Genomic DNA, 24008 nt, shown 5'->3' on the forward strand with positions numbered 1-24008 from the left:
CATTGTTGCTGTTGCTTTATTCATCATCTTTCGATTCATTATCATCTTCTTCTGATTCATTATCATCATCTTATACTTCATTATCATCTTCGTATTCTTTTTGTTGACCATTGTTGTTGTTGTTGTTGTTGTTACCCCAACTGCTGCTCTCTAACCAAATTCTTATGTCAAATTTTATTTCGTAAATCACTTTCAACTTTGAAATTTACTTGAGAGAAGACTTTGGTAATTCAGATTATGCTTGTTAGTTGAATCTGGATAATTGTTAATGTGTTGTTTTTTCAACAATAACCTGCACGCGAACATGAATGCAATATAAGAACATTAGTTTAAACAGATCCATTATCTGCGACAATAGATAAATGTTCTGTTGTAATAGTAGACTCATGTTGGATGAATTCATGTTTAAGGGTTTTAGGTGCCCGTAATACGAATCAAATAGATGGGTATTCTGTTGCACCAGATTAGTAATCTATTTCAACAGATAAATAATCTATTTCATCAGATTACTAATATGTTTCGAACAACAAAATTCAGATACAACTCCTGTCACACACAAAACCTAACAAATAACTCATATGTTCTTGCTATTGATACTGGAATCAAATTATTCCTTAATTGTAGACATGTCATTCGTGAAGAAATAGAAATAGACAGCATGAAAATTAAATAAGAAATAAAAAGTCAAGTACATCAAACATAATTTTTTATAAAAAAAAAAAAAATTCATAGATAACGAAAAAAAGCTTAATTATTATTATCATCATTATTAACATCATTATTATTTGTATGGCCAGCCGACCAATCTTCAAAGGGCAGCAGCAGCCCCCTCCGCAGCCTGCGGATCTCCCGCAGTATCCTTACTCTGACGGCGGCTAACTCCCAATGCAGGCCATGAACCTCCTTCTGCAGTTCCCTCATAGCGTCTCATAAAATAGCGACATCCTACACAGGATCAGTCATATCTAAAAAACGCATAAGTTGACAAAACACACATGTAAACACAAAAGTAAAAAATAGAAAGAATTGGAATGTAATTTAATACAACGTATATTTACACAAAAATCAAGAAAAAAACTTACCAGAGATAGGAAAAAGCTATCAAGTCCTTGAAGAGAAAGTAGTTGAAGGTGTAACAAGAGCGAGAAATAAATAGTGTAGTAGAACGAACGATTGAGTACGGAAGAACCTATTTATAGAGGATTGAACTTGAATGAGTTAGGCAAAAAATCGCAAATGTTCACCTCCATTTATTAATGACATTCTTGATTACTGTAAAAACTTATGACTTAATTAAATTAATCAATATTAAGATAAGTCATGATTTTTTCGCTTTATTATTATTAATAATTAGTTCTTTCTAGGAACCAATTTTTTACACTATCTTGGACAACAGATAGTATATCTGTTACATCAGATAAATCATCTATTACAACAGATTTATTATGATTTGCAACAAATAGATAATCTGTTGCATCAGATAATATATCTGTTGCAACATATAATATATATGTTTTTTCAAAAAAAAAATTATCTTCATGACATTCAAATTTTCTGACTTTTTAATTACATAAATTAATAAAGCAGATTTAAAGGCACAACTGTTCACCTCCATTTATTAATGACATTCTTGATTACTGTAAAAAGTTATGACTTAATTAAATTAATCAATATTATGATAAGTCATGACTCTTCAGCTTTATTATTATTAATAATTAGTTATTTCCAGAAATCATTTTTTTTTTACACTGAATTGGACAACAGATTATATATCTGTTGCATCAGATAAATCATCTATTACAACAAATATATCATCCGTTGCAACAAATAGTTAACCTGTTGCATTAGATAATATATTTGTTGCAACATATAATATTTATATATATATCTTTTAAAAAAAATAAATGACATTCAAATTTTCTGACTTTTTAATTATATAAATTAATAAAGAAGATTTAAAAACAAGAATATTTCTGGTGAGTTTTTTATGATTTAAATTGTGTTTATCATTTATTTTCTTATTATTTTCTGTGAAAAGAAATGACTTAATTAAATCAAGCTGGTGGTGAGTTTTTTTATTATTGTGACAAGTCATGACTTTTAAGCTTATTAAATTTAAATAACTTTGTTCTCAATTTAAAAATCGAATACACCTGATTTTCAATAACCATTCTGTTTCTTTAATAACTATTTTTATTAATTGAGTTATGGCAATAGATTGTATATCTGTTGCATCAGATAACCCATCTATTTCAACAGATATACCATCTGTTGCTATAAATCGACCATCTGTTTAAGGAGCTTTTTTTATTTCTTCTAACTGATTCATAAGTCGCAATAGATGAGGAATTTGATGCATCAGAACCGTTTTTTGTTTTTGTTTGTTTGTTGAATGTGTTTAGACAAAAGTCACAGTCACGACTATTTATTAAATTTTTTCTTAAAAATCATATATATATATATATATATATATTAATTAAATTAATCTAATGTTGTGACTTTTTTTAAATTAAATAATCTTTCTTTTACGATTATAATATCATTTAATTCCTTATTATTTATTAACGAACCATTTTTAGGAGAATTTCTCATCATGACCGTATCCCTAACTCCAACCGCTGACATGTTAAGAATAGGGAATAAATAGAATGATAATTAAATATTAAATAAGAATATTATTATTGTCAACCTGACAATTTTCATTCAGCAGCAGCAAGGCCCTCCTCAGCCTTGCTCGGAAGTCGGCCAAATCCCTCCAGAGTTCATCAAACTGCCTTTGAAGTTCCTGCAAGAACTCGATATGAACCTTCTTGTACGAATCTAGATCTGACATATTAGTATTGTAAGTATAGTAGAATGAACGAGAGTGAGTGAGGAGACCGGAGGGATCTATTTATAAAATGATTGAATTGGAAGGGACTGGACTTAGTCAAACAAAAAACCACGACTGTTCATACCCCTTAAATGGAAAACTTACACAAATCCCATTTAAGACACCATATTACACAATATCCCTTAATGTTTTAAGAAAATTACATAAAATCCCGAATTCATATTTACTAGTAATACATATGATATATGTATCACTACGGTATATATATGTATATACTAGTGATACATATACATATGTATAACTGCTTAACATATGTATCACAATTCGAAATTCCGGGGTAAGATGTAATTAGCAAACTATCCGGAATTTAATGTAATACTGCTGAAACTATCCGAAATTTATGTGCTAGTGTTACTTAAATAAAACTGGTGACTTTATTAATAAGTAAATTAGAAAAAAAAAGGGATCTAAATATAATATTTTATTTTTTTTTTGTATTTTCGAAAGAGAAAGATTGGTAATCTGTTGCAAAATATATTCCACCTGTCAGATAACTTACAACATATGGACAATCTGTTGCAACAGATGGATATATCAGTTTGTTTTTCCATCAGTTGTGGCGTCTGTTGCAACTTGCTAGTCATCTATTTATTCAATTTCATCAAGAGCAATCGATTTTTCTAAACATTTCTTGGCCAAATTCAATTTTTGCTCTTGGATTTTTTTTTTTTTGCATCCTTCAACTAAACTAAATTTTTGCTATTGGATTGAGGGCAAAAATTGAATTTGGAGGCCAGCTTGAAGCTTGACAATCATTTTGAAGCTTACATATCCCCAAGAATAGTTGTTAAACGAATCAAGATCCTCAGAGAGCTTTATTAAACCGAGGCTTATGATGTTGTTAACGTCTCTCACTCAAAGAATATTATGTACAAACCAAACCAAGCATAATGACTGCTTGTGATTCTTTGAAAGTCCTTTACCTTTTAGCGCTTCTATCAAATTTTTGTTTTTGAAGCTTGAAACAACAATGGACACCAGGTCATCACGATCACACTTGCCTTTGCCTTTGTTGGGTGTGCGGGGAGCTTTTTTTTTTGTTAGAATAGGTATAACTTGAGAAGGAGGATAACATTTTAGTCCAGTAACTATGACAAACTCCTTCCAACCAAAACAACCAAGCATGCCACAGTAATTTATCCACACCTCATCTATCTTATTTTTGTTTCATACATAAACTTACGCTTGAGTAGTTCATATACCATTTTCATTTGGAAACGAGCATTATTGTCCTCCGACAAATCAAGATATTTCCCAAAGCAGTTGTCCCTGAAATAAGCATCCAACTTTTGTTCTCGAAGTATTTTTCTGAAGGCGTCGAAAGATTTCCCATGGCTGACTTAATCACGAAATCACCCGTTAAATCTACGACACCATCACACTGCATTCTCACAGGATAACGATCAATGTTGAAGGCTTTGACCAGCTCTTCGGTGAAAGGGCTATTAGCATCTGATAACGCCTATAAAGCAAGCTCATAGAGTAGTGGATGTAGCCTAGCTGCTTCACTTGTTCCTTTACTTGGACTTGATTCGGTTTCTGTTCTTTTCGAAACCATATTATCTAAAATTAGCAGGAACATAAAATAATATATTATTGTCGTTAAAAAAGGATAACAGTAAATCAAACAAGCAAAACAGTAAAATAATAGTTGCAACATATCATCAATCTGTTGCACCAGATAGTATATCTATTGCAGCATATAACCAAACTGTTGCAGCAGATGAGTAATCTGTTGTAGTAATACAAAACATATCACTCATCTTTTAAGACAGATAAATGATCTTTTCAACAGATCAGAAAATTGTTATGACATTATCTGTTGCAACATATGAGTGATCTGTTTGAACAGTTAAATAATCTGTTGCAATAGTACAAAATATATCACTCATCTGTTGAGAAAGATAAATGGTTTGTGTAACAGATCACACATCTGTTGCAACATATGAGTGATCTGTTAGAGCAGTTAACTAACCTGCAGCAACGACTGAGTAATTTGTTGCGACAATACAAAACATCACTCATCTGCTGAGAAAGATGAATGGTCTGTGCAATAAGTCACACATCTATTGCAACACATGAGTGATCTGTTAGAACAGTTATCAACGATCAATATTGTTTAGATTTCTTCCAACATAGGATAGAGGGTCATCTATCGTGGAAGATGAATGATCAGTTGAAAAAATCAAGTCTTAGACATTTCCTGTAGGAAGAGTTGATAGGATTTTATCCAACAAAAGGTTCATCTGTTGCATCAAATCATTAATCTGATAGTTCTTCCATTGCACCAGATAGTTAATTAGTTGCATCAGATTTTTTATCCGATGCTTAATCTATTACAACATATGGTAAAGCTGTTGCATCAGATAGTTAATCTGTTGCATCAGTTTATTAATCTATTGCATCAGAATTGTAATCTGATGGTTCCTCTGATGCATCATATTGTTAATCTGGTGCATCATATAATAAATCTGTTGCATCAGATGGTTAATATGTTGCACTAGATGAGTAATCTGTCGGAGGAAACAAAAAATAGTAGCACAATTTTATTTAACAAAAAAACAACAATTTCACCATTTTTACCAAGAACAAGAACAGAACAAATCAAACCAAATTGTCATTTTGTTTTTATAAACACAAACAATAAAAAGGCCATTTCAGACAGCATTTCAAATTAGTACAACAAATATAGAAATTGTTAACTAATACTATAAGAGAAGTTGGCTCAAGTTCCTTATTTTCTTCAAAACTAAAAAGGCCATAAATTTTTACCTGTGAAAGAAGAAAATGAACGATGAAGAATTCGAAGTTGTTGTGGCCGGAGAGCAAGGTTGTCACGTCATTTGAAGGTTGAAGTCGAAAAGGAACTCAAAGCCCAACTATTTGTAGTCGGATGTTGAAGTCGCCGAGGATTGAAATGAGAAATTTGCAGAACAGTTGGTTGGGAGAGAGTTGAGAGAAGCCGTCGAGAGAGGGATAAGAGACAGGTTGATTGAATTTGAAGAGGGGAACTCGAAACCCAATTATTTGTCGCTGAAAGTTGAAGGGAGAAAAGAGGGGAACTCGAAGCCCAACTATTTGTCCCCGGAGGTAGAAGTCGTCGGGGGTTGAAGGGAGAAATTTTGCAGAACTGTTGGTTGGGAGAGAGTTGAAAGAAGTTGGAGAGAGAGGAGAGAGAGGAGAGAGTGATTGATTTGGATTGAAGACAGGTGTGGGTTGGCTTGATTTGTATTTTTGAAAAGATTAGAAAGTTTTGAAAATATTAATCAAGTCCACAATTAACTTAATCAAGTTTCCTAATGATATTTGACCCTATCTGTTGGTCAGTGTCACCAATCCTTCATTCAAGACTTAAAAGACATCTTTCCTTCAATTTTCTCAACTAAGTTAAATATAAATTTTGCATTTACAAATAATTTATAATGATACAATTAATATGCAAATATGAGATAAGGTGAATCTAAAAAATAGACCCAAATTGGGATGACTTTCAAATTTTAGTCCCAAATAAAAAAGCTTTCTTAAAATAGCCTTTATCTATTAACTAATATTCTTTTGGACAAAATTGCCCCTGATCAATGGAGTAAATTACATAAATGATCCTCATAATGGATAACAACTCCATATTTATATCTCTCAACTTTTATTTTTTTTCTCTTTTTAATTTTACTTTGATTTTTATTTTTTCTTTTCTCTTTTTATTTTTAATTTTCTCAACCCTTACTTTTTTTTCTCTCAACTTTTTTTTTTTTTTTTTTTTAAAAAAAAAATATTTTTTTTAATTTTTCTTTGATTTTTTTCTTTTTAAATTTTTCTCGACCTTTATTTTTATTTAATCTTTTTATTTTTATCAACTTTTATTTTTTCCTATTCTCTCTCAACTTCTACATTTTCTTTGATTTTTATTTTTTTTAATATTTTTCTTCATTTTCTTTTTTTGCCACAATTTTTGTTATTTTTGTTCTTTTTTTCAATTTCTTCCATTCAAGTTACATCTCATAAGCAAGAGTTGACACTATCACATTATAAAGGCAAGACTTAGGGCTTTCGAACAATAAGCTACGTTTCATAGGCAAGAGTTGACACTACATTATTGTAGAGACAAGACTTATGACTTTCAAATAACAAGTCATGTTTCATGGGCAAGAGTCAATACTACCACATTATATTTTGAATTATGAGATATTTTATAATTCTTATCTTAGAGGAAAGACTTAGCTCAAGAACTTTCAAACAACAAATTATACCCCACGGGCAAGAATTGACTCAACCACGTTATGTTTTCATTTAAGATATGTTCTACAACTAGTGTCTTAAAGGCAAGACTTAGCTCAAGAATTTTCAAACAACAAGTTATGTTTCATGGGCAAGAGTCGACACTATTGTATTTTGGTTTATGAGATGTTCTACAACTATTGTCTTAGAGGCAAGACTTAGCTCATGGACTTGCAAACAACATATAATGCCCCACGGGCAAGAGTTGACACTACCATGTTATGTTTTCATTTATGAGATGTTCTACAACTATTGCCTTAGAGGCGGGACTTAATTAGCTCAAGGACTTTTAAACTACAAATTATGCCCCATGGGCAAGTGTTGACTCTACCACGTTATGTTTTCATTTATGAAATGTTCTACAACTATTGCCTTAGAAGCAAGACTTAGCTCAAGAACTTTCAAACTAAAAATTATGCCCAACGGGCAAGAGTTGACACTAACACGTTATGTTTTCATTTATGAGATGTTCTACAACTCTTGTCTTAGAGCAAAGACTTAATTAGCTCAAGGACTTTTAAACTACAAATTATGCCCCACGGGCAAGAGTTGACTCTACTACATTATGTTTTCATTTATGAGATATTCTACAACTATTGCCTTAGAGGCAAGACTTAGCTCAAGGACTTTCAAACTACAAATTATGTCCCACGGGCAAAAGTTGACACTACCACGTTATGTCTTTATTTATGAGATGTTCTACAACTCTTGCCTTAAAGGAAAAACTTACCTCAAAGACTTTCAAACTACAAATTATGCCTCACGGGAAAGAGTTGACACTATCACATTATATCTTCATTTATGAAATATTCTACAACTCTTGTCTTAGCTTAAGGACTTTCAAATAATAAACTATGCCCCACGGACAAGAGTTGACACTACCACATTATGCCTTTATTTACGAGATATTCTACAAAGACACGACTTATATCAAGAATTTTCAAAAAACTTCATAACAACAATTCATGCCCTTAAATTTGCTTTGATGTCAAAAAAAAAAAGATACATTTGCAGATTATCCAATTTTTTATTTATTAGCAAAATATAATAGAAGTTGAGAAAAAAGAAAAAAACAATCAAACAAAATAGAGAAATAAAAAAAAGATCGAGGAAAAAAGAAAAGAAAAAAATAAAAATCAAGAAAAAAATGAAGAATTAAAAAAATTGAGAAAAATAAAAATGAGAGAAACAATAAAAATAAAGTTCGAGAAAAATGAGGGAAAAAAAGAGAACTAAAAAAAGAAAAAAGCGATCAAACAAAATAGAAAAAAAAGTGAAAAAAAAGGCAAGAAAAAAATAAAAATTAAGAAAAAAACGAAGAATTAAAAAAAATTGAGAAAATAAAAAATGAGAGGAAAAAATAAAAATAAAATTTGAGAAAAATGAGGGGGGAAAAAAGAAGAGAACTGATAAAAACCAAAAATAAAAGAAAAATAAAGGTTAAAAACAAATGAATTCAAAAAAGGAAAAAAAAAAGAAATAGATAATTCTTGAGAAAAAAAAAAGAGAAAAAAAATAAAGATTGAGATAAAAAAATAAAATAAAAATAAAATTAAACGAAAAAATAAAAAGTGAAAATAATTAAAAAATAGAATAATAAATTAAAGGAAAAAATAAAAAAGTAAAAATAATAAAAAATAGAACAATCAAATTAAAGGAAAAAATAAAAAGTGAATAATAAAAAATAAAATTTGAGAGACAAATAAGTATGGAAAGTTTAAAAAATATATTTGAGGTGTAGAGGAACAAAATGGTACTTCTACTATACTTAAAAAGTAAAGAAGGTTATTTTTTAAAGACATTTTTTATTGAAGTCAAATATCTAAAGTCACTCATATTTGAGTCTATGACATAATTTTCAGTATGAGATAGGAGAAGGTGGTTTAGGCATTAAGGCCCAAATTCGAAGGTGGTTTAGGCATTAAGGCTCAAACCCCTACGAGTGTCAAAAATGGACAACCAACTTGAAGTGGGTTAAGCCTAATCTCCAAAGAAATTAGAAGTGCCTATGATAGTGTATGACTATTCCCATTCACTTTTTGCGTCTGTCCTAATTAATTTGGGTCTTGCCCACCTGTCCTAGGCTAATCTTGGACTTTTAGAGCCTTTTGATTTGCCCCTGCAACTTCACTTGGGTTGTAGCCCATTTCTTTCTTGTCTTCACAGGGAAATGCAAGGATGAGTCCATGATGGACTCAAATGCTTTGGTTTCACATGATTCAAACAAAGAAAAGGAAATTAATATACATTCTCTAGGTGATGGAACAATATACTTGACAAGAATAAGTATTTTAATTCAAACTTCATTACAACTAAGGAATTAAAAGCAAGTGAACATTATAAGGAAAGACTTGTCTGACTCTTAATTCAAACAACACAAATTTCCATGTTTCAAGAGGAGATATCATTCACCGGTTTCACCCGAAACACTTGGTGAACCCATACCGAGAAGTTTAAATTCAAATTTCATTTAAAAACCTATGTGTAATATCACTGGACAGTGACAATGTGGTCATGCTAATGCAGAAAACATGAACCGACAATGTACAAACATAGGGCAACATGTTAAAATAATATGGGTTCAATTTCAGATCACGAAAGAGATTATCAAGAAGGTGTTGCAGCTAGAAACTTGACTAGTGGGATTATTCAAGTTTAAATCGGAATCACGTCAATCGAAATTCTTAGTAAGTTCAAGAGTTTGAAACCAACTAGTATCAACCATAGACAACTTCAGTAAAACCACAAAATCAACTCACCTTACATGCTAAAAAGTCTCACGTTGCAAGTAGGTGGATGCAAGTAGCTAACTGATTTTTGAATACACACATAGCTTAGTCAGAGCAAACTCAAAACAAACCCCAAAACAGTGATCATACAGGGGAGAAGGGAAAGGGGTACACATGCTTATGAACAGATTAAATCTATCTAACATAGATATCCAAACTAGAACACCAAGTGACAGCGCAATATACCTCAACTCTTACAGTACATAATTCTGAAAAGAAATAGATATCATCATACACACGTGAATTCTTTCTAAGTAATCTTAAAAATGAAGTTTCATATAATGGTCTAAAATTAAACCAGATCAAAACCTGGACAAAATCAACCTCAATCACTTATTTTTATTAATCACAAAGCGGTGTTTCGAACAAACAAATAAGCTATTGAAACTTGAGATAGCCATTTTTGAACTTTGCACGTTGGAGATGAAGACTCTACATTCCCACCGTTCATCATATGACGTCATCATTTAGGAGAAAGGAAGGGGGGGAGGGGGAGGGGGGCGGGGGGACCTGGGAATCAATAGAAAAAGTAGATGAAAAGAAAGACGAGAAAGTAAATATCTCAATGGTTTTATGACCCAACACAAACTATTTAGACTCCTATTCATTTTGTAACACAAATAGCTTGAAAAAATAAGGATATTCTTTAAATCAATGAAAAATCATAGAAAAACAGACAAATACCCTAGATCATCCTCATCCTCTTTATGGCCGGTGATATTAGACCACAAACAAAAAGGTCATCGATGATTCATTAATAATTTTACTAATGAACTTATCCGACTTTCAACAACACTGTAAATCCCCAAAACTTCATGGGATATTTACTTCTAAGGAAAGTGACCCACTATAATTTTCTTAGTACAGTAAACAGCTTAGACTAAATAAACAACAAACTAAGGTTCCAACAAAGGCTTTAAATTAAAACAGTGAACTAAAAAGGGTAAGTTAAAGCCAGCACATTTGATTAATACTAAAATAATGAATCAAACTATAGCAAGCAACACTCAAACTAAAATAATACAATGGATTTAAAGCTAGAAAGCTAAAATAGTAAGCTTAAGGAGCTAAAACAAGAACATTGGAATCAAAAGAAATAAGAACACTAACTCGTAAGGTCAACCTTAATCATCAACAAAAACCCTATGGCTTTTAGAGTGTTATACAACAAATAATTCTAGCATTCTCACTTGGTGAGATTCCAACAACAACAATACATTAACTACATCTAATAATGGATAAAAATAAATCTTTAACAGGAGCTAAAAAGAGAGGGGTCTCAAGGGAAGTTCTCTGGAGATGCTTGGAGGTGAGAGGGGTTCCGGTGGCGTACATCAGAGCTATTAAGGACATGTACGATGGAGGAAAGACCCGGGTAAGGACGGCGGAAGGAGACTCAGAGCATTTCCCGATCGAGACCCGGCTGCATCAAGGATCGACTCTTAGTTCGTTCCTGTTTACTTTGGTGATGGACGTGTTGACGCAGAGTATTCAAGATGAGGTGCCTTGGTGTATGTTATTTGCGGATGATGTAGTGTTGATTGATGAGTCGCGAGGGGGTGTGAATGACAAACTGGAGATTTGGAGGCAAACCCTTGAGTCTAAGGGGTTTAGGTTGAGTAGGTCCAAAACTAAGTATTTGGAATGCAATTTTAGTGAATTGAGACAGGAGGACGAAGGGGTGGTGAGGTTGGGCTCTCAAGAGGTCTGCAAGACGGGCAGATTTAAGTATCTTGGATCTACGATTCAAGGGAATGGTGAGGTTGATGAGGATGTCTCTAAACGTATTGGAGCAGGTTGGATGAAGTGGAGGCTCGCCTCAGGAGTGTTGTGTGATAAGAACGTGACCCTTAAGCTTAAAGGAAAATTCTATAGAGTGGCAGCACGTCCGGCCATGTTGTATGGAGCGGAATGTTGGCCAGTCAAACACCCTCACATCCAAAAATCGAAGGTGGCGGAAATGAGAATGTTGCATTGGATGTGTGGGCTTACTAGAGGTGACAAGGTTAGGAATGAGATTATCCGGAAAAAGGTGGGAATGGCTTTAGTGGAGGACAAGATACGAGAAGGAAGACTGAGATGGTTTGGGCATGTGATGAGGAGGGGCACGGATGCTCCAGTTCGGAGGTGTGAGAGACTAGCTTTGGATAGCTTCAAAAGGAGCAGAGATAGACCGAAGAAATACTGGAGGAAGGTGATTAAACATGACATGGAGCAGCTCCAGCTGACTGAGGATATGACCCTAGATAGGAAAATGTGGAGGTTGCGGATAAGGGTAGATGGCTAAGGTGTATGTGTGGGGTGCAACATGCAGGTAGGTGAGTTCCTTTGTAGCCAGGTTAGTAAACCTAAGTCTGTGTTCATAGGTGACGTGTTATGTTAGTGTAGCTTACTACTAGGTAGGTGTCCTTTGTCTTATGTCTTAGTACTTTTCTTATTTCGTGTCACCCATATGTTTCGTAGTTCGTACTTCCTATTTTATTATTTCTTATTCCTGACTTCTCTATTATGCCATACATCCCTTTGTTTAATGTTCTTCATGTTGAGCCGGGGTCTATCGGAAACAGACTCTCTACTTCTTCAGTGGTAGTGGCATGAACTGCGTACATCTTACCCACTCAAATCCCATTTTATGGGATTACACTGGGTTTATTGTTGTTGTTGTAGTAGCTAAAAAGAGAGAGCAAGGTGTTTACCTTTTTCAAAGCAGCAAATCAGGACTTCAAGCCTTCATCGAAATTCTTGTTGCATCATGAAGAAATCAGATTTTTTTTTACACTTGCATCACTCTCGTTTTTTTTCAAGTGAATACCTCGCATCTTTGGGGCTCTTTGTTGACGAATCTTCTCTCCCCTTCCCCCTTCAGTGAGAACAGTAGGATTATATGAGAAATTATTAGGACCCAATTTTTGGGTTCAGTTTATATGGGATTTTGGAGAAATACTAATTTCAACGGCTGTTAATTAATCTGAAAATGGACGACGATAAGTTGAGCTTGGCACCATACCTTCACCCATAGGAGTGCCACAAATGGAAATTCAGGATAATATTGCATAAATTTCATGGGGTTTTGGGGAGAATTGCAGATGGATTTTTAATTTTGAAGGGAGGATAAGGTTGTATGAGGCAAGTTTCGTACTAATTAGTATGAATTTTAAAAGGGAAATGGATAAATTTGAAGAAAAATTGCTGGAACATTTTTGAAGGTATGGAGGGCATGCTTGGCAAGTTTAATCTTGTGCGCAGATGAAAAGAATTGGAGGAATAAGAGACAAAGTTGTTGAGTATTGGTTGTTGTCACTAGTTGATGTTGTTTGTTATTGTAGTTAAGGTTGTATGTTGCTGCTTTATTACTGGTGAACTTGCCATTGTTCGATGATATTATTGTTGTTTTGTAGGCTGATGTTGTTGTACGAGACAGAGAGTAGAGTTATAAGGGTGGTTGGCCTACGATAATGATGTATTATTGATGTTGCCACTGGTCTTGGGGTAGGGAAGTGCTAGGATTTAGAAAGGTTAGGAAGGCTATTATTTAAATAGCCTATTTAGTTAGGAACTTAGCCATTTATTTAAATTTTAACCATCTTGAAAATCAATTGGTCAATTGCAATGTAATTGTGGTCGATTTGATTTTAGGTTTTGTCAAATTCAATAAGTTGGCAAAATAAATCAGAATTTGAGACAATTAAAAACCGATTTAATTCTGAGCCGCTTGGTTTAATAAAATCAAATAAATATTTTTCAAATAAATTATTCTTAAGAATAAATAATATGTAAATTAAGATATACATATTTGAACTAATTTTCAAGATACTCCTTGATTAAAATTTAATTTTTATAGAATAATTGTTTATGTAACAAATAATTATATGCTCCCACATACACGAATACGAAAATGTATAATTGCTAATCAGAAAAATTGACTCACATGCATATTTTGATATTTTTTTATCTAGATATATAAATAGGTTGATTTTTTATGAGTTTTACCTAAACACTTTTCAAACATCTTTTCGAATAAGCATTTTTCCTCAAAAATCAATCAAATTATTTTACTCTAAGTTGGTTTTCAAATACATTGGATAACCACAAGTTAGCGGAGACTCTTGGTGCCTTAACAACCTTTCAAGAATATTAATAAGAATCATTTACCCATATTTCTTAACATCAAAAGAATTTATCTATTTTATATTTTTAAAGGTTTCTTAATTTTTCCTAAGTAAAGTAAGTGCCAACTCTATTTTTTCCGAAAATGGAATTTAAATTTTTTATCTAAGTGTTTGAATTTGAGAAAATATCAGAAGTCACTTGCCCGCAAAATAGAAATGGCAACTCCACTGGGATTCTAATCAGGTTCTAACCAAATATTTGAAATAACATTATTTGACTAACTATTCAATCTTGTAATATTGAATTTATTATTTGATTATTTGTTTAAATTTCCTCAATTATTAATTGTTGCATTCATGACATACTTCCTCACTGATATTTAGCTATTGGTGTTTTGTAGTTGTAGTGGCCTCCATTGATCAATAATTAAACTGTTAAAAATACAACAGTGGATTGCTACTTTAGACATTTGATGACTGTTCGTATTTTCAAATCCAAGTTGTCCACTTATGAACCTCGTCAAAGCCCACTTTAGATACCTATGAAGAGTGAAATCAAAATCATTTCTAGGCATGAGCCTAGGACGACTCGATACTTGAGGAGGTGTTGGGCCTATTAGTAAAACTTACCCCATATCTATTGACCACGAGTCAATCACATACGAATCATGTTTTTGTGTTGAAGTAGTATATGTCGATAAATGTAACCCATTATTATTTGGAATTTGGAGGAAAGGCTCACCTTATTTCTTTTATTTTCTCACAAAACAAAAACGGTGACTCTAGTGGAGATTCTAATTAGATTCTAACCGAATATTTGAACTAATGTTATTTGAATAACTACTCAATTTTGTAATATTTAAATTTCATGTTTAATTAATTATTTAAATTTTCACAATTATTAACTGTTACATTCATAGCATTCTTCCATATTAATATTTAACTTTTTGGTGGTTCAAGATTGTCGTGGGCACTATTGATCAATTCTAAATGAAAGTGTTGGAAATACAATAGTTTATTGGTATGCTCGGCGTCTGATGGCTATTAAATTTCAAACCCAAGTTGCCCACTTGGAAACTTGGTCAAAGTCTACTTTAGATACCTAGGATAAAGAAAAATCAAAACCTCTTTAGGCATGAGCCACGGATGATCCAATATCCGGGGAGATTTTGGGCCTATGTATAAAACTTGCCCTGCGTCCTTTGACCATGAGTCAATCACAGAATGAATCATGTTTATGTGTTGAAAAAGTATATGTCAATTAATCTAATAGATTATTATTTGAGGTAGAGAAAAGGATCACCTTTTTTTCTTTCATGTAGATATGGATCAACCAATCCCTGTAAAAAGATTCAAGATAATTTTAAAGCTAAATAATTACTTCAAGGATCGGTGAAGTCATGAAAATCCTTAAAACCAATGTAGGATATTTGTCTTCCCTAACAGATATGGAATTTACAATTATGTGAAAGACACTTGATCACCAATTGATATCGCGTATGGCATAAGATGAACAAAACTAAAAGGTTGAAGGCCGACAAGGTATCATCCGGATGCTAGTATTTTTTTAATATTATCCGCTACATGTGATAGTTTTTCTTGCATTTTATTTTCCTTCCCAAAGACTTTATCCTTATTTGTTACTTACTTTTATTTTCCTTCCCACAGACTTTATCCTCATTTGCTACTTACTTGGTATTTATGTCATTTTTTATATTTATAAAAATAATTTTTGGGGATAATGTATTTTTTTAAAAGTCATATACGTTCTTCAAAACTCATTAGGCCAACTCTAGGCTCAAAAGGGCCACTAAATTAGGATGCACGCATAATATAACATGCTCATGTGGCATAACTATCTATATGTTTTATGTTTATTCGAATCAAAGGTGAAGTTATCCACTCCTACTTGTTAAAGCCCCTAAATTTACACCCACTATACAAAGTTCAACCAAAAAACTCCAAGTCTACCAAATCTCTCAAATATCCCCCAACCATTCTTCAAAATTCCTAAAAGTTACTTCTACCATTTCAGGAAGGTCGACTATAGATTCAAAACAATCCACAGTAAGAAGGATTAGAGAGTAATAGGAGAAGTTCTGAAGACAACATTGAATTATTGGAGCTAGAAGGACTAGAGAGTGTAATAGGAGAAGTTCTGAGGACAACATTGAATTATTGGAGCTAGACCAAATGGATGAGATGTTAAAAGTGGAAAATAAAGAGTGGTCAAGAAGTTTGTTTCAACCAATAGAAAAATTGCCAAAGTCAATCGAATGACTGTATAAGAAGAGGATGCTGCAAAGACAAAGAAAAGGGAATTGAAGGAACAAATTTCCCTAACCAAAAAAAAATCATTACGTTGAACCAAATATTTGAAAAAAGGAAAGGAAACGCCAATAAGGGACCTTGGTATAGAAATCAAACAACTAGCTATGAAATTTGAAGTAGCCATTAAGATTATTAGAAATATGATAGGAGAACAAAAGCCTCATGCAAGAGGGAATACCAATGAGATGATTGAAAAGATGATAGCAGAACGAAATCCTCATGCAAGAAGGAATACAAATTACACTTAAGGAACTTATGAGATAAATGAAAGTGGTCACAAGACGCAGACAAAACATTCTTTCCTTCCAATGATCAGGCAAGAAGACAAATATATCATACTAAAACAAAATGCAATGAGCTACTTAAGAGAACAAGAAATAATGAAAGTATCATAGATTTATCAAATGTTATAGGTTGTGAGAACTTTGTTCCCACTTAAGACACGAGGACCTCAATGACTCCAAATATAAGCATAATAGATGTTCCTAAAATTTGATCCAAAATAGGCATACAACAAATGAATGTATGTATTGAAGGCCAACAATGTGGCTTGATCAATAGAGGGAAAATTGCTCACTTGCATGGACCACACACCACACTAGCATGTGATAAGGTTGTATCAAGAATGCTCATCACTAGTGGTGTCACAATTCATCATTTGGAATTCACGACTTTTAAGGATAAATAGGAAGTCATCTACTTCAAGTTGGTATGAGCAAAAATCCTCTATCCAGATAAGAGAAAAAAAAATAATGGGTCTACAAAATGGAGGGATGGTGATGGCATCTACCATTATCATAATGGAATCAAAAGTCATGCCATTGAGAAATATCATGATTTTTACTTTAATTTGGATTACTTGATCAGAATTAGAAAGATTTAATTGGAATTCGTGTTGGACCATCCATGAAGCACAAGTCGACTTGAAAAAAGGAAGATCACTTTCCTCTTCCTGGAATCAAGTTTTACAAGTGGCTATTTCCCCTAATGTGATAAAGATTAATGAATGAAATAATTTGATACAACTTTTTCTATGATATTTCAAACTACGTTTGACTTGAGTTCTTACTAATGAGATATGTAGGTGGCCTATATTGGATTTAGTCAACTCCTTAGCAAAATAAACCTTTCCCTTTTAAGTACGAAGTATGTGTGACTTGAATTCTTAAGAATGAAATACGTAGGCATCCTATGTTAGCTTCGGTTAACCCTTAGGAAAATTTACCACTCCTTTTTATGTACATACCGCGTTTGACCTGAATTCTCAAGAAAGGGATATGTATGTGGGCCTATGCTAGCTTCTTTTAACCTCTTAGGAGAATTTATCATTCCATTATATGTACGAACCATGTTTGACCTGAATTTACCAACCATGTTTGACCTTAGGAGAATTTATCGTTCCCTTATATGTATGGTCTATGTCGGCTTCGATCAATCACTTAGAAAAAACTACCTTTTCTTTGTTTTATGTATGAATAATGTTTAATTGGAATTCTCAAGAAAAAGACGCAGAAGGAGCCTATGTCAACTTTTTTCAGCCCCTTAGGATAACCTGCCTTTCCCTTTTTTTATGTACGAACTATGATTGACCTAAATTCCTAAGAATGAGATATGTAAGTGATCTATGTCAGCTTCGATCAACCCTTTAGTTTCTTCTATGTCTCCCTAGCATAGCTCTAAACTATGTGTGAACTGATTCTTTCTTCAATAGGAAACGTAGGTCGCCTACATTGACTTTGGTCAACTCTTTAGGAGAATTTACCTTTCGTTTTATACACGAACTATGTTTGACCTAATTTTTCAAGAATGAGATATGTGGGTGGCCTATGTCATCTTTGGTCAACTCCTTAGGAAAATATACCTTTCCATTTTATGTACAAAGTACGTTTGACCTAAATTCTCAAGAATAAGATATGTAGGCATCCTATGTCGCCTTCAGTTAATCCCTTTGAAAAATTTACCCTCCTTGTTTATGTAAGAACTATGTCTGACCTGAATTCACAAGAAAGGGATATGTATGTGGGCCTATGTTGTCTTCTTTTTACACTTTAGGAGAATTTATCAGTCCCTTATATGTAAAAACCATGTTTGACCCAAATTCTCAAGAATGAGATACGTAAGTGGCCTATGTCAACTTCAGTCTACCCCTTAGAAAAATGTACCTTTTTCATTTTATGTACAAACTACATTTGACCTAAATTATCAAGAATGATATATGCAGGTGGATTATGTCAATTTCAATCAAACCATTAGGATAAGCTACCTTTCCCATTTTATGTGCAATCTATGTTTGACCTAAAGTCTCAAGAATAAGATGTGTAGGCAGCCAATGTCGGCTTCGGTCAACCATTTAGATTTTTCTACATCCCTAGAATAGTCCTGAACAATGTTTGACCAGCTTACTGCTTCAGTAGTATATGCTGGTACCCCAACAACTTATTCATATCACCTCAAGAAATTGAAACTAGTGTAGAAATTCTAGAAGGGTTCTCAAAAAGTCAAAACAATATCATTTTAATTTGAAAAAAGAGAATAAAGACCAACAAAGACGTTGGGAAAAATTATCGAGACCCTCGCAAGTAAGATCATCTCAAACAGTATAAAATTGGGGCAGAAATTTTGAGGAGGTCCTTAAAATTTAAACTAACATACTATAATGAATTCCAAATTCCCCAACACCAGGAAGCCAAAGTCAAACTTTAGAAAAACCGGCTGCGAAAGTCTCTAGATAGACAAAATCTCTAACTATGACAGAACTTTTACAAAACTATGTTGTGGAACTTCCTAGCAACAACAATGAGTATACAAAAAGCTTCCATAGATGTTAGAAATAATTGAGCCACATATAGACGATGTTCATTTAGCTAACACAGACATGACTGACAAAAATTTTCTAAAATTTTTTATACAAGTTTTTGAAACTCAATTTTTTTAAAAATAAATTACTTTTGAAAATCTATATATGTTTTCTACTTGTCTACTTTTGTATTACATCTATTTTAATGGGGAATTAAGATGGAAGTCCAAACATGACGGAACACCTAAAAGATGACAAGATCCAAACCAAAGATTTAACGAGGTCAATACGGAGTGGTTTCACCTAAAACTAATAATTTTCCTTTGGATGTAGGGAGTAATGTACAAAAATAGGCTTGTTCTTCAAAAATACCCTAAGTAAATAGGGAACTGCACCAAAGCATATAACCTGCTAGCCAGTATAGGTTAAGACATCAAAACATGCTAGTTGAGGGTTCACGAGGTGGATTAACTTGACAGTTAAGGGTCCCACTATTCTCATTTGAGAACCTGCTAGATGAGGGTATCTCTTCAACGTCTTTACCCATGTCACGGTACTGACACTCTTCTAATTGGGGTTACAGGTTGGACTTCGAATCTATTCAGAAAAGGGGCATGTCGATTAGATGATTACCTCCCATAGTCTCAGTCTCAGTCTTCAGCAAAGAACTCAGATAGTTTTACAAATTTCAGGACTGTCAGATACAGTTACTCAGCTCAGTAAATAACACAGCTAATTCCATTAGAAATAGGACTGTCAGACATAGTCACTCAGTAAATAGTATATCAGTTATCAGTTATATCAATTATCAATAATCCATGTTATTAGTAAAATCAGTACTCAAAATCCTTATGACTTCAGTTACAATTATGTATTCATGCTATATTCTCAGGCAGTCATGTTCAAGTTATTCAGTTAGTTATAATTCATGCATATGAACCCTTGCATTCATCCTTACCTAAATTTTTATAACAGTACATTCACATGTACTGACATATACTTTTATTTACACTATTATTTGTTATACCATAAGTTCAGACGTACGGGCCCAGAAGATTCTTAGCGGTTCAGATTTCATCCAGTAGCAGTAGAATAGCAGTGAGTCCTCATCATTCGAGGATATTCATTTATTTTATTTTCTCATTAGATTTAGAATTTTAGTAGATGGAGTTAGTTGGGGGATTGTCCCATCGACTCCTTATTCAAACAGTTTAGTTTAGAGGCTTTTAAGACTAGATGTTCAGACAGTATTCAGTATTTTAGATTATGATGTTTTATCAGACTTTATCATGTTCTTTTCATCAGTATTACAATTTTGAACCTTATTTCATTCAACCTATTATTCTATATTATATAGTGTTATTAGTCAATTATTATAGCAGGTACCAGTAATGGGTTAGCTAGTGGTCCTTCAGGATTACGAGCACAGTGTAGCGTCTGGCGTACAGACTCGGGGCATTACAAACTTGGTATCAGAGCCTAAGGTTCAACATTTTCCTAGGAAGTCTAAAAGTCGCATCTAGTAGAGTCTTGTATATGGGTGTGTAGCGCGCCACAGTTATGGACAAGAGACTATGAGATATTTTAGGAACAATTTTATTTTTCAGTATTTATGTCATGCGAGTGAGAATGAGCTCAAGATAAACTCTTTTTTAATCCAAGTTTCTCTTTCATCTACATAAAATACCTCCAAAGAGGATTTAGGGAAGAGGAATGGGAGATCAGTCAGCCCGTTCAGCCAAATCCTTTGGGTGAACATATCTCCTACACTAGTTCAGAGTAGCTTTTACCACCCTAGCTCATTCATTTTCTACTCAGAATAAACATCCAACTGCCATTCGAGTCAACCTAGTGGCCAATACTGCAACAGCCAGGATTCAGGACTTCACCCGAATGAACCCTCCATCCTTTACCGGGTCTAAGTTAGATAAGGACTCTCTGGTGTATCTTGATCAGGTGCAAAATATTACTGATATTATGGGGGTGACAATAAGTAAGATTGTTGATCTAGCTACATATAAATTGCAGGATGTGGCTCACACTTGGTTCAAATAGAGGAAAGTAGAGAGGGCCGTGGATGCAAGGCACATTGAATGGGAGGAGTTTACAACTGCTTTTCTAGATAGATTCTTTCCCCTAAATCTGAGAAAAGTTAAGGTGTTAGAGTTTATTAATCTGTAGTAGGGCAATATGATAGGGAAAGAGTATTCTCTCAAGTTTACTTTATTAGCTAGATACGCTCCTCATGTAGTGGGAGATAGCAGATCTTGAATGAGTTAGTTTATGTCTGGGGTAAATGATAGTATGGTCAAAGAGTGCAGGACCAAAATTTTGATTAGTGAGATGGACTTGGCTAGGCTGATGATCCATGCTTAGCAGATAAAAGAGCAAAAAAATAAGGAGAGAGAGAAGTAGAATAAGAGAGCTAGAACAGGTAGTTTCAACTTTGCTAAGCCTAAGTTAGAGAGTGGGAATCGTTCTCAGTTCCACCCAAAATCTTCAGTTCTAGCTCCATCCTCAGCTAGTGCTCCAGTGCCAAAATTCAAAGATGGCAATAGAGATGCCAAAATTCATATCCCGAAGGGTATACAAGAACTATCCGATTATGGTATCTCATAAAATAACTTCAGTAGATTAGTCGAATTTGAGATGACTGATTTTGATGTCATTCTCGGCATGGATTGGCTTTATTCTTTCTATGCCTCAATCGACTGCAGAAATAGAATTTTCCAGTTCTAGTTCCTAAATGAACCCGTCCTAGAGTGGAGGGGTAGTACTTCAGTATTTAGGGGTTAGCTTGTTTCTTACCTTCGAGCGAGAAAAATGATATCTAAGGGATATATCTATCACTTTGTGCGAGTCAAGGACTCCAGTTCAGAAACCCCAACTCTTGAATAAGTGTCAGTAGCATGTGAATTACCATATGTATTTCCCAACGATCTTCCTGAAATTCCTTACAAAAGAGAAATAGATTTCTGAATTGATCTTCTTCCAGATACTTAGAATTTATCTATTCTGCCATACAGAATAACACCTGTAGAAATCAGAGAATTGAAAGAATAGTTGAAGGATCTCCTAGATAAGGGATTCATCAGTCCCAGTGTGTCCCCGTAGGGTGCACTAATTTTATTCGTGCATAAGAAAGATGATTTTCTTAGGATATGCATTGACTACTGCCAATTAAATAAAGTCAAGGTCAAAAACAAGTATTTCCTTTCCAGAATTGATGAATTTTTTGACCAACTTCAAGGTGCTAGTTACTTTTCTAATATAGACCTCAGATCAGGCTATCATCAGCTCAGAGTCAGAGAATGTGACATACTGAAGAGCTTTCAGAACTCGATATGGTCACTTTGAATTCTTAGTCATATCCTTTGGTCTTACCAATTCCCCAATAGATTTCATGGACTTGGTGAACCGTGTGTTCAAGTAGTACTTAGACATATTCATCATAGTTTTCATAGATGACATCCTGGTTTACTCACGTAGTGAACATGATCATACAGACTATCTCATAATAGTATTGCAAACTCTTAGAAATCATCAGTTATTTACCAAATTTAGTAAGTGCGAATCTTGGCTAAGGTTAGTAGCATTCTTTGGCCATATTATTTCCGGTGATGGTATTAGGGTGGATCCCCAAAAGATCGTAGTGGTGAGAAATTGGCCTAGACCCATCTCTCCATCAAATATCAGGAGTTTATTGGGCTTGGCCAGCTATTACAGGTGGTTTGTTAATGGATTTTCATCTATTGCATTCTCTATGTCCAAATTGACTTAGAAAAAAGTCAAATTTTAGTGGTCAGATTCATGCGAGAAGATTTTTCAGGAGTTAAAGACTCAACTCATCTCAGCCCCAGTTTTGACTCTTCTAGATGGTTCAGATGGGTTTGTGGTATACTGTGATGCATCCAGAGTAGGTTTGTGTTATGTCATCATACAGCATGGTATGGTCATAGCTTACACCTCTAAACAGCTTAAACCCCATGAGAAGAATTATCCAACTAATGATCTCAAGTTAGCAGCAGTAGTGTTTGCCTGAAAGATTTGGAGGAACTACTTGTATAAGGCGCATATAGATGTGTTGACAGATCACTAAAGCCTTCAGTATGTGTTTTCTCAGAAAGACTTAAACCTCCATCAGAGAAGGTGGTTGGAGTTATTGAAAGACTATGATATGAGCATTCTGTATCACCCGGGCAAGGTCAATATAGTGGCTGATGCTCTCAGTAGGCTGTCTATTAGTAGTTTTGCTCATGTTGCAGACAATAACAAAAAGTTAGTTCAAGAAGTTCATCAGCTTGCTTGACTAGGTGTCCGCTTAGTTGATTCATCAGAAGGTAGTATGTGGGTTCAGAATAATTCAGAACCATCTGTAGTTTTTGAAGTAAAGGAAAAGCAAGATAGAGATCCCAGTTTAGTTAAGTTGAAAAAGTCAGTTAGAGCTCAGGAGGTGGAGGTTTTCTCCCAAAGGGGAGATGGTTCTTTGCGTTGTTAGGGTCATCTATGTGTGTTAGGTGTGGATGAATTGCGGCAGTGAATTCTTGTAGAGGCGCATGGTGCACGTTAATCTATTCATCCATGGACCATTAAGATGTACCATGATTTGTGGGAGATTTATTAGTGGAGTGGGATGAAGAGAGATATTATAGAATTCGTGTCTAAGTGCTCAACTTGTCAGCAGGTTAAGATTGAGCATCATAAGCCAAGTAGGTCCGTGCAGGAGTTTAGTAACCCTAATTGGAAGTGGTAAGAAGTGAACATGGACTTTGTGACAGATTTTCCTCATACTCGTCATTAGCATGATTCAGTTT

The 24008-nt window shown here is 33.8% G+C and overlaps 1 long non-coding RNA gene across 2 annotated transcripts; it reads right to left on the reverse strand.

The window, feature by feature from the left end:
• Positions 1-487: 487 nt before the first annotated feature.
• On the reverse strand, positions 488-13445 carry LOC124887962. 2 transcript variants are annotated; one of them, XR_007045621.1, is made up of 5 exons: positions 12654-13440; positions 3817-4456; positions 2690-2785; positions 1083-1189; positions 488-945 (listed from the first exon to the last, which is right to left on the reverse strand). It is a non-coding gene; the product is annotated as an uncharacterized LOC124887962 (long non-coding RNA). The 2 variants fall into 2 exon arrangements; XR_007045622.1 differs by lacking the exons at positions 488-945; positions 1083-1189; positions 2690-2785 and having other exon boundaries at positions 3946-4456; positions 12654-13445.
• Between the last annotated feature and the right edge of the window lie 10563 nt (positions 13446-24008).

This window comes from Capsicum annuum, chromosome 10 (genome assembly GCF_002878395.1).
Source record: "Capsicum annuum cultivar UCD-10X-F1 chromosome 10, UCD10Xv1.1, whole genome shotgun sequence".
Taxonomy (NCBI): domain Eukaryota; kingdom Viridiplantae; phylum Streptophyta; class Magnoliopsida; order Solanales; family Solanaceae; genus Capsicum; species Capsicum annuum.